This window comes from Arctopsyche grandis, chromosome 3 (genome assembly GCF_051622035.1).
Source record: "Arctopsyche grandis isolate Sample6627 chromosome 3, ASM5162203v2, whole genome shotgun sequence".
NCBI classification, from domain to species: Eukaryota; Metazoa; Arthropoda; class Insecta; order Trichoptera; family Hydropsychidae; genus Arctopsyche; species Arctopsyche grandis.
The window spans coordinates 9,674,771-9,685,255 of NC_135357.1; the positions used below are offsets into that span (position 1 = coordinate 9,674,771).

A 10,485-nucleotide genomic window follows, 5' to 3' on the forward strand; every position below is an offset into this window, starting at 1 on the left:
ATCCAAATAAAAAGCCAAAGTCACTTTACAGCATTTACTGAGTGATTAAGGAGATACACAGTGCTCCGTTCAGAATGCCTTGGTATGGCCTAAGTACCTGCTTATAAAGGGCAGGTCGCTCAGTGCATCTTCCTCGACACGTTTGTTTACCTATTTTTATAGTCACATACCAGATATACAGTCCCACGGTCTCGGCATGCAGTCCCACGCTTTCGCGCTGTCAATTCTGAGAACTCTAGCAGGAAGTGACCGAATGCCGTTACCAACCACTAACTCCATTCGGGAGTCTTCATTGTTAGCCGACAGCACTTAAGCCTGGAGATAATCCTCGAAAACCAATTATAACGGTGGCTCCTTTTAGCATATGCTACAATAGTAATAGTAGATAAAGTAAAAATATTAAATAAACAATACAGAGTGTGGAATGTCTTACACTGAGTGTGGAATGTCTTACATCATCAACAGCCATCAAGAATATATAATATAAGAACCAGTCGTAAATACAAAATATCCCTGCGAGGCCCAAATGGAAGAGAGAAGATCAAAAGTCCATTCATATCATTATATAAATGATGAGCGCAGACTACCAGACAGATGGGTGAATTATTATTAGATCGTAGGTTATCAAAGATTATTTTAACCCGGTAGCCTGCGCTGACCCATATTTTTATAATTTGGTGTGATTTATGAGTGAATTTTAATCTTATCTCTTCTATTCTGGTTTCACGCTAATGTTTTGTATTCACGACTGTTGATGCAAGACTTTTTTTAATATTATTCTTCTTATATTTAATTATTATAATATATTTATACCTTGGATATGTGATTCCAGGTCGATTGTTTCCTATCAGAGTTTGCCAATTTATCTGATTTTATTGAAATGGTTCCAACATATTGGAATCTTTTGTTTTGAAAAAGCCTCTCGAATTTGCTGATTTATAAAATGCTGCAAAAATGCAACTTTATCGATAGATGTCTCTATGATGCTCTGCAAAATTGCTCTATAAATTATTTATCGATGTTTATAATTGGCCAGGAAAGCACATTAGGGTTTAGGTGTTAGGCCCTCCTTATATACATACATACATATGTTTATACATGTGTACGTATAAAATAATTATGCATATGTATAAAATAAATTAGGATAAATTATATTTTGTAACTACTTCCATTGTAGTTTCGACTTTTTCTGCTAATGTTTTGTATGTATATTTGTAATGCCATGTCATATTTATGCATACTTGTATGCCACAATGGTCCAAACTCAAAATAAATAAGTTAAAATACAAATTGTATGTACATTTACGGTCATAGATATACGGTCACACCTAGGCATTCTGAGCACACGAGAAGTGTATTCGGTTTTTGTGTTTCACTGGATTTTAGGATTATAAATTTGCATCAATAATTTTTCAATTCAGTTTTCATCAACAGGAAAAACATTCAGGATTTTGTTTTTGTTTTAAAATGCTTTGTTTAAAGTGAATAGTATATATGAATTTTTAAAAATATTAGTTGGAAGTCTAGTGTGTGTACCTTCCGTGCGGAATGGAAAACTCACGTGTGAAAACTCGGGTAATGGGAAAGCGCCGGACACGGAAAACCCTGTATTCACCGGAAATGACCGTACACTCTTCTCGCTTGGAGCGGAAACGCCGAAGCACATACATGTATACATCCTCCTTTCAAGATTGACGACTCTGACCTACATATCATCAATTCACAGAAACCGACCGCTTTAAGAAACTAAAAATTCACTAATTACACAGAAAATCGATCAAAATGCACTCCTTTCAAATGGACTAGCAGACTAGCGCATAATTAACTAGAAAACTGTCTGACTCTAACACCGACTGGAAAAATGTTGCGGTTGTGAGATATATGTATGTATGTACATACGTACACATTTTCCGCTTGATAAACGGTCGTCTTCGTTTGAAAACTCGCGGTGAAAACTCGCGAAGGCTCATTAAGTATTCAAGTTTTAATTTTCTCACGAAGAAATCATACTCGACGAAAGCCCGGACTTTTTTATCTTGTTATTCACGATTCGAATCCTTGGTTTACCGTCTTAAAATATGCGTAAGCAAATAAAATTATTCACAGAACTCCCACCGAATTAAGCATAGAGGTATTTAGCCGTATGTTTTTCGTTTTTATTTTTTATTTATATTTTACTATTTTACCATTATGGGTAAATTAGTAACCCCTTAGTGACACATATGGTATTTAACTTTTAAATACATACATTTGAAATCATATTCATATAGTAGGTAGGATGGTCTTACCAATTTTATCAAAAATTGAATCAGATAAATGAGCAAACTCTGATAGCAAACGATCGATTTTTAGTCTAAATATCCGACTCAAACCAGGAGCACTGCAGAAAGACTTCGAATAAATTCTTTTCAATCGATGTCAACCTAGAACATGAACTCGGGAACCTTTTCGTGGTTAGCATTAACGCAATCACCGACGTATACATGTTATACTATATAATATGTAAATATATTGCAATCTGTCTGAATTCTGTCTAAAAAATATGGATACATTTATATGTATTTTATATTAGAAAAGCCCCAAGCCTTTATTTTTTCAGTAGATTTTTTTGCTTTTGAATTATTCATTATCTAAATTAGTACATATGTATACAGAAAACAAACTTTTTAAATTGTATAACTGTATTGTAATTAATTACCACTGAATCCTCTTGACTTTTTTGCTTTGTTCTAATTAAGGTGGTTTTCTCTTTTATGCTGCATTCTATGCAAATTTGTGGTTTATTTGAATAAGTTACCAAGAGTTTGAAAAACTGTGATGTTTTAATTTCCATCAGACTTGTATATACTTAATTGCTTTGTAAGGCAACACTAATGACAAAGATAGTACATTTGAACCGATAATAAAGCAACAAGAGACTACAGTTTGTATACTTCTGGCAAAGTCTTTCATCCGAAACAAAAGCGCTCCAGTACCGATTGTGCTCGACGACTTAAATGCAAAATGAATGCACCCAGCTCTCTAGCCAGTAGTTTTAACGTTTATTTTTGTTTTTATTTATTTTTAACAATTACGATAGTGGTAATGGGAGTGGCGATACCCAGAGACAGTTTCTCGACTGCTTTGTGTGCGAGGGATGTAAGATGCCGTGGGGATGAAATTGACTAATAAGATACGACCGGAGAAGACGTGTCTTTTCCTTTAACGCGATGCATTTTCCCGTTTGAATTATTTATCGGAAGGAAATTTCATATTGTCGACGGTAGTACCTGTACAATTGGATTGGATTGAAAGTCAAGTCATTAAACAAGACGCGACAAACTAAATCAATTAAGATGGAGACGTGTTCGGCGAACAATCAGCCAACTTTGACAAGTTCACGTGCCGTTTTATACAGAATGATTCCCAATCGTTAAAGATGATAGGATATGTCGTTTGTTGGACCAAAACCATGTGTAAAAAAGGCCTGGAATATTATTTAATCAAACTTTCAACCATACATATATTTTACTGCAGCATTGAGCATTGCAGTTTTTAGCGTTAATCTAATTTATTCATAAGAAATAAATATTAAGTTATTAGGTATACTAAGTGTAGATTTTTTTTACATTTTTTGGTCAAATATGCTTTCTAATAATATGAATATATTTTCACGTTTAAAATGTCAATGTCCCGAGACAAAAACTGCCTAAACTTTTACTGTTAGAATGATCAATGTCAATGCATACTTTCAGCGCATGTCTGAACAACTTGAAATATGTAAATTATATAAATCAATTCAAATAGTTTGACGTCCATCATCATTTAAAACTGTCAATTATAACCATATGGATGAGTGTTTTTTCAAATGCTTTCATTCTTCTGTTCACAACAATTCATCGCTAATATATTTCTTAATTCGTACACTCATCTTACTTTAGTTGCTTCCATTTAAACTCTTCCTAACATCATTCGAAAAAAAATTCTATGTTTATCATATGACCTTTATTCAATTTTAATCACCATAATTATATAGTAATAATATCCACTCTAATAATTCCCCTCACCCATTTGGTTTCATTTTCTGCCTCTGTTTATAGTATCGAGCATACAGCATGTTGGTATAATAACATTTAATGCATAATTTATTTAGATCTTAACATTACAAAATACTGTAAACAAAATATTTACATGTCTTTCTTTATGATTTGTATGTATTTATTCTTCAAATGAGAAATAAAACATAAACATATTGTTATTCAACGTTATCTATAGGTAGTGTTATTATCTCTAGATTTCACTATGTAATACATGTATGTACATATAATTGATTTTTTTGCATTCATATGATGCACTACATACCAATTATATTTATATATCTATGTTTTTTTTTTATTTAAGTTTTAACAGAGAGAAAAAATATATATAAACAGATAAAAATACATAAAAAAACAATAGCATCAAAACAATATCAAATAAAATAAAAATATCAAATATACAGAATACATAGTAGGGAATGTCTTGCATCTACGGCCAGCACCAATATATCCTCGCGAGGCCCAAATGCACTCAAAATTGCACTCGCATGTAATTATGAAAATAATGATGAGCGCAGGCTACCAGACAAATGGGTTAAATTAATCTCCAATAGCTTACGCTCACTGATGTGGAAAATGTCACATATCACATATATAAAATATATGTGATTATATTACGTTATCGTGTTTCATTTTTCGATACAATTTTAGAACAGTATTATACATCAACATCCGTATGAGTTGCTTTCAATTATTTGCACCAACAGTAAGTTGTGAATCGCCTTGTATATAATTATATCTTCTGGCGGCTCGAAACGCATACAGCACCCCCAAACGGAGGGGTGCATTTCTCCTCGAGCGTTTCGACATTTCGCACCCCGCTCGAGAAAAAGACGCTCGATGAGTTGCACACACACTCTTAAGGAGGGTTGAAGGGGGTCGTGGGAACCCCACAGCCGGTCTTGGCCTCCGCAGGATTAATGGCCTCAGCAATTAAACTTGTAAACGGCAGCCGTAATGGCCCGCCTGTCCTTGCGAACTAAAATCGCGCCGTCTGCTTCCGGTACCGCTTTCCTCTTCCCAACCCCATCCCCATCACTCCCACTTCTCTTCTCCTCGACTTGGACCCGACTTATTATACCGTCGAATAAATCACAAAAGTTTCCTCTGAACTCTACATATACAGAATGTACGTGAGCGACGTACAAGTTGCTCTGCTCTTATGTGTGTATGGCTCAATCTGCCGTGAAGATGACTAGGCGGAGTGGTCCTCGAAAATATATTGACAATTTTGGCTTTAGCAATACGATTTTGATATTCTATAATATATGTATATTTTTCGATCCATTTTCTAACATTACAACGCTTCCTGAATATGTAGTCTATTTTTTATATAAGATTTTTATTAGGTTTACTCTGTTATTTTTTATATTTTCTTGTATGTACTTACATACATAGTTTTGTTTTATTTTTCTTATAAGTAGAAGTATTAATGAGTGTTTTTTTTTCTATTTGTATTCTAAATCTGTGAAAATCAAACTAGTCGCATTGAAGCAATCCGTTAGATTGAAATAAATACTTCACAGTTTATAATTTTTTTAAATGGATTACATTTTGGCAAAATAATGCCACTAATAAATTCAGTGAATATATCAAAAATACTATTTTGCCTGAAGAAAAACATAATTTTTTTTTTCCAGTGAAGACCGGTAAAGACTAGAGTGGGTGTGAAACTTGAGCATTGAACGTCAAAATGTTACATATAGTTGAATGCACTCAAAGAAGCATGGAACGTTGTATGCTCAACAATTACTAGAAAAGATAGTTGACATAATGGAGTGAATGAAGAAATTAAAATGGTGATGAGTGGGTTATGTATTGTAGTTACATAGAAGAATGGACAGAAAAAGTGTTCGAATGGTATCAAGAGAATATAAAAGAAACCACAGGAAGGCCACAACGGAGAAGGGTTGATGAAATTGGAAAAAAAAATGTTGTGAGATGGATGAAAGTTGGTCATCCAAACAGAGATGAATGGAATTAGAGCGCAAACACACAGAGAGGCACGCGGTACGTGTTAGATAGTTTTAAAAGCACTAGCACGCATAATATTTTCTACGGGACCCAGACCAAAAATCACCCCTTGGTATGTTATCGGTGATATTTTATCCTTGTATTGATATAGTTTTAACAGTGATCAATAACGGTGATTCTCATATTTGAAGAAAAGATTGTACGAATTAACAATGAACTGAAGAAACGCCCGTCCCAGCTGGAAGTCACGAGGACGTGTACGGTGTACTATTCAGTGTAATTTCACCCTTAAAGAGGCGTTCATTCAATAGTCAATTGCAATTACAAACGTGAGTGTAAAATATGATGTTCCTATGGAAAATTTTAAGATGCTATTCAAAATTGGAAAAAAATGTGTTAATTTTATTCATTAGAAGGATTTTCAAAGATAATAATTTTAAATTAATTCCAATAGCTGACTTCACAGAGAAAATAATTGTTTTTTGAAAACAGAAATTTGCGTCGGAAAATATATGTAGAAAGAATAATTGAAGCATCACTTTCAAACACGGAAAACTTCGCATCAAAATTTTTGTCGGAAAATTTTTTTATTTTACAAAATATTACTTTTATTGCGAACATCATCAGGTAAAATAATATTTGGTATGCAAAATATACAAACAATTAAACCACGAGAAAAAACATGCGGTTAGTGATTGTTCATATTAAAGTAAACGTTTTAATTAATAGATTTTTCCGGATATAGAATTATTATTTCCTGGAATTTGAGGAATCAAATTTACAGCTCTGTGAAAAATTACAATTTTTAATTAATTTTAACCGAAATGCACTATAAACTGCACACTACATAGTGTGCGGTTTATAGTGCATTAGTGTATTAGTGATTTTATATTATACTAGTGGCCCATGTGCACATGCTTGTGCACCCGGTAAAATATCGCAGTTTGTACACAAAATAATAAATAAAAAAATACGAATTTAAAATATTGTAAATGCGAACGAAGTAACATGCGCAAAGTCCACACTCTGCCTCGTTTATTTTCACGATAAACGATTCCAAGGGCAGGAAGAGAGATGGAGCATGTTAATATCAGACATTCTCACGTACTTCACGCGCACGCACGTGGGCACGCATTAGACAATTATTATATACGATTATACTTAAAATAGTAAAGTTCCCATTATTATATACATATACATCTAATATATAATTTCGAAAGAAGTTTGTATGTATGTAAGGTTTGTTGGGAGCTTCGAAAACAAATCAAAGTTTCTATGGCGACGATTCGATATGGTTATACATTAATTTAATAAAAAAACAAATGAATATTTACTATTAGATTCGCCATGTTCAAGATGTTTAATAGTTAACTAGTATAATAATATAACTAAAAAGTTATAGGCGTATAAAAGTGGGGTATGCAAGTGCCCCAATTCTTACGTTTTTCGTAATAACTATGTGGTTTTCAAAGCTATACACCCTATATTTCTTGTATTCCTAGAATGAACTACAAGAAATTTATTTTAAAAGATTTTGTATGATTACATCGCAAAAAAAATACATTTATACATTTCTACGTTCCAAAGTATAATTTAAAGGCGGTAGCGATAATTCATGTTTCTGTCTGTTCGCTTGCATATTCTTGCTGATCGATGAATCAATGCGAGGGAAAGAGACAGCTATATTTTCGTAAGCTATTGTTTTAGTCGCTTTTGGTGCGTGGCTATTGATTCATGCAGTCGCCTGTTGGCCTTACCTATGTGCGTTTGCGTGTTAATGCTTGTTGTTATTGTTTTAATACAAAAATAGTCAAAAACATGCTATTGGACTAAAACTTTTTTATGTTGATGTATAAAATGAATAATAAGATATATATTGAACCCATTTGTATTGAGAAAAGCTGTATTTTGATTAAAAATCAGCTGATAACTAATAAAAATAATTGTATGTGATGTATGTATGTAAGCTTATTGTAAAAAACTAAATGTATGTAAGCTTATTGTGAATCATATTAACAATTAGATACAACATAACTTCTTATTGAATACTTATCTCGCAGATAAAACTCCGTGAAGAGATATACTTTAAGCCGTGAAATGTCAGATTTGACACATTTGGCCATAAATCAATATATATATATATATATATATATATATATATATATATATATATATATATATATATATATATATATATATATATATATATATCGTGTATTACCCTACAAGAAGCTACACGCCAAATTTGAAATTTATACATACATATGAGAGTTAAAACTATAAATATTTATATATTAGAGATAACGAGAACCAATAGAGCAAATTTCATAAAATATAGAGTGAATTATAGGCGTTTAAACAATTAAAATCTTATATCGCCATATCAAGGCGAACAGGTTGGAAGATACGGGATGAACGCTTATTAAACGTCAGGGAGATTTACTTTCCGCGTGTTTAAAACGCGTTGTATACGATATTTTATCTCCAACGTAATGGCAGACGATACATTAACGTGTATTGATGACCAAAATGAGCAATATGGCAAAGTATGAAAACGATCGGATAAGAGATAAAAATGACCACTGACACGAAAGCCATGTGAAACGTAAAGGAGGTATGTAAAAAATACTGGGGTCTCACTCGACCCCGATTCGGAACACTCGTTCGATCTCGACACTCCGTTCTTCAAAGGTTAAATAATTGAAATCTGACATAGTGAGAGGATGGCAAAAAGGGAAAAAATGAATTTGGATAAATACTAATAGACATCACCGAGAACGATAATGGAGTATTTTCAAACGTGTCTATTACGACTATTTTTCACCATCGTAATGGAAGATTTTATCTCCACATATATTGATGACCAAACCGAGCAAAATGGCAAAGTTTGATAACGATCGGATAAGAACCCAAATTTCGTCAGACGAAAAATTCGAAAGCGAGCTAAGAAGTGGCTAGTAAATAATAAAAAACCAATCACTTCACCTGCAAAAAAAAAATCTAAAATAATTTCCAACGCATTTTTTACCAAAATGTTATTAAACTCTAATCAAATCACGTAGCAAGTTTTAATACTAAACACAAACACTTCGATGTATGATACAATATCATCGCACTGTATATATCGAAATATCATTACACTTGAGCAAATATTAGTCGCGCACGTATTCGATATCAAGTCGTATAGGAACAACTTGTATGCTCAACGATCAATTTCAAATTAACAATACGTATAACCATTATATGCCAAACGATCCAGCGCGGAATAGGATCTCAAATCAACACCGGAATTCCTTTATATAATTTCAGTATTTTTAGACTACGTGCCAATTATTTGAACTGTATTTTCGTACCGCATGAGTTCAACACACTTTTAAGCAATTGTGGCTCGCTCTTGCGAACTGCGAATTGATTCGTGAGATAAATAACTGGATGCTTCGAGACTTGATTCCACGACAGCGATTCGTTGCTTCTTCTTCTCGTGTTGGATACTTTCACTTGGAAGCTTCAGTCCAGTGAAATTGGGTACAGTTTTGGGTACAGATATGAGCATCGGTGGTTCAGTGGTAGAATGCTCGCCTGCCACGCGGGCGGCCCGGGTTCGATTCCCGGCCGATGCAATCTTTTTTATTCAATTTTTATATTCCAAAAATAGTGCATCACTTTTTGAGTGTGGTTTGATTGATAGAATGAAATACTTTTTAATTATTCAAAATGCGAGTAGCATTGATCGATTAATTTATGCTTGTTATTGATACGAGTTCAATGACGATTTCGTTGACTATTCTTTAATATATGTATGTATGTGTGGGTGTAAAATATGAAATGTGTGTTATTGTATAGTGAAAGGAAGTAAAGCAGGAAGTTTTACGAAACCGGAAGTTGCGAGGTAAAAAAGTACACCGGTCACGCTGGCGACAATTGCAAGGAATTTGGTCGATGAAAAAAATTACATACATATGTACATACATATTTTTATTTATTTTTATTTTTTAATTTAATTTACACCAAGAAGGCTTAACAGGTAAACCCAATGCGCCTTCCTGGCCAAAGACAATTATATAAACATATATGTACACCATCCATATATACACAAATACACATACATACATACATATATAAATATAAAAATACACATATATACATATACATACATACACACCTACACATATATATTTCACATATACATACATATACATATATATATATATATATATATATATATATATATATATATATATATATATATATATATATATATATATATATATATATATATATATATATATATATATTATATATATATATATACATACACATACAATACATACAAACATTATACATGCATATACACATAAACACATAAATACACATAAATAAAGATAAATTACTCATATATAAAAAATAGCATACATATATAAATAAAGATAAAACC

The 10,485-nt window shown here is 32.6% G+C and overlaps 1 non-coding gene across 1 annotated transcript; it reads left to right on the forward strand.

The window, feature by feature from the left end:
* The first annotated feature begins 9,599 nt into the window (after window positions 1–9,599).
* TRNAG-GCC (transfer RNA glycine (anticodon GCC)) lies at window positions 9,600–9,670 on the forward strand. The gene has a single exon. It is a non-coding gene; the product is annotated as a tRNA-Gly (tRNA).
* The last annotated feature ends 815 nt before the right edge of the window (window positions 9,671–10,485 follow it).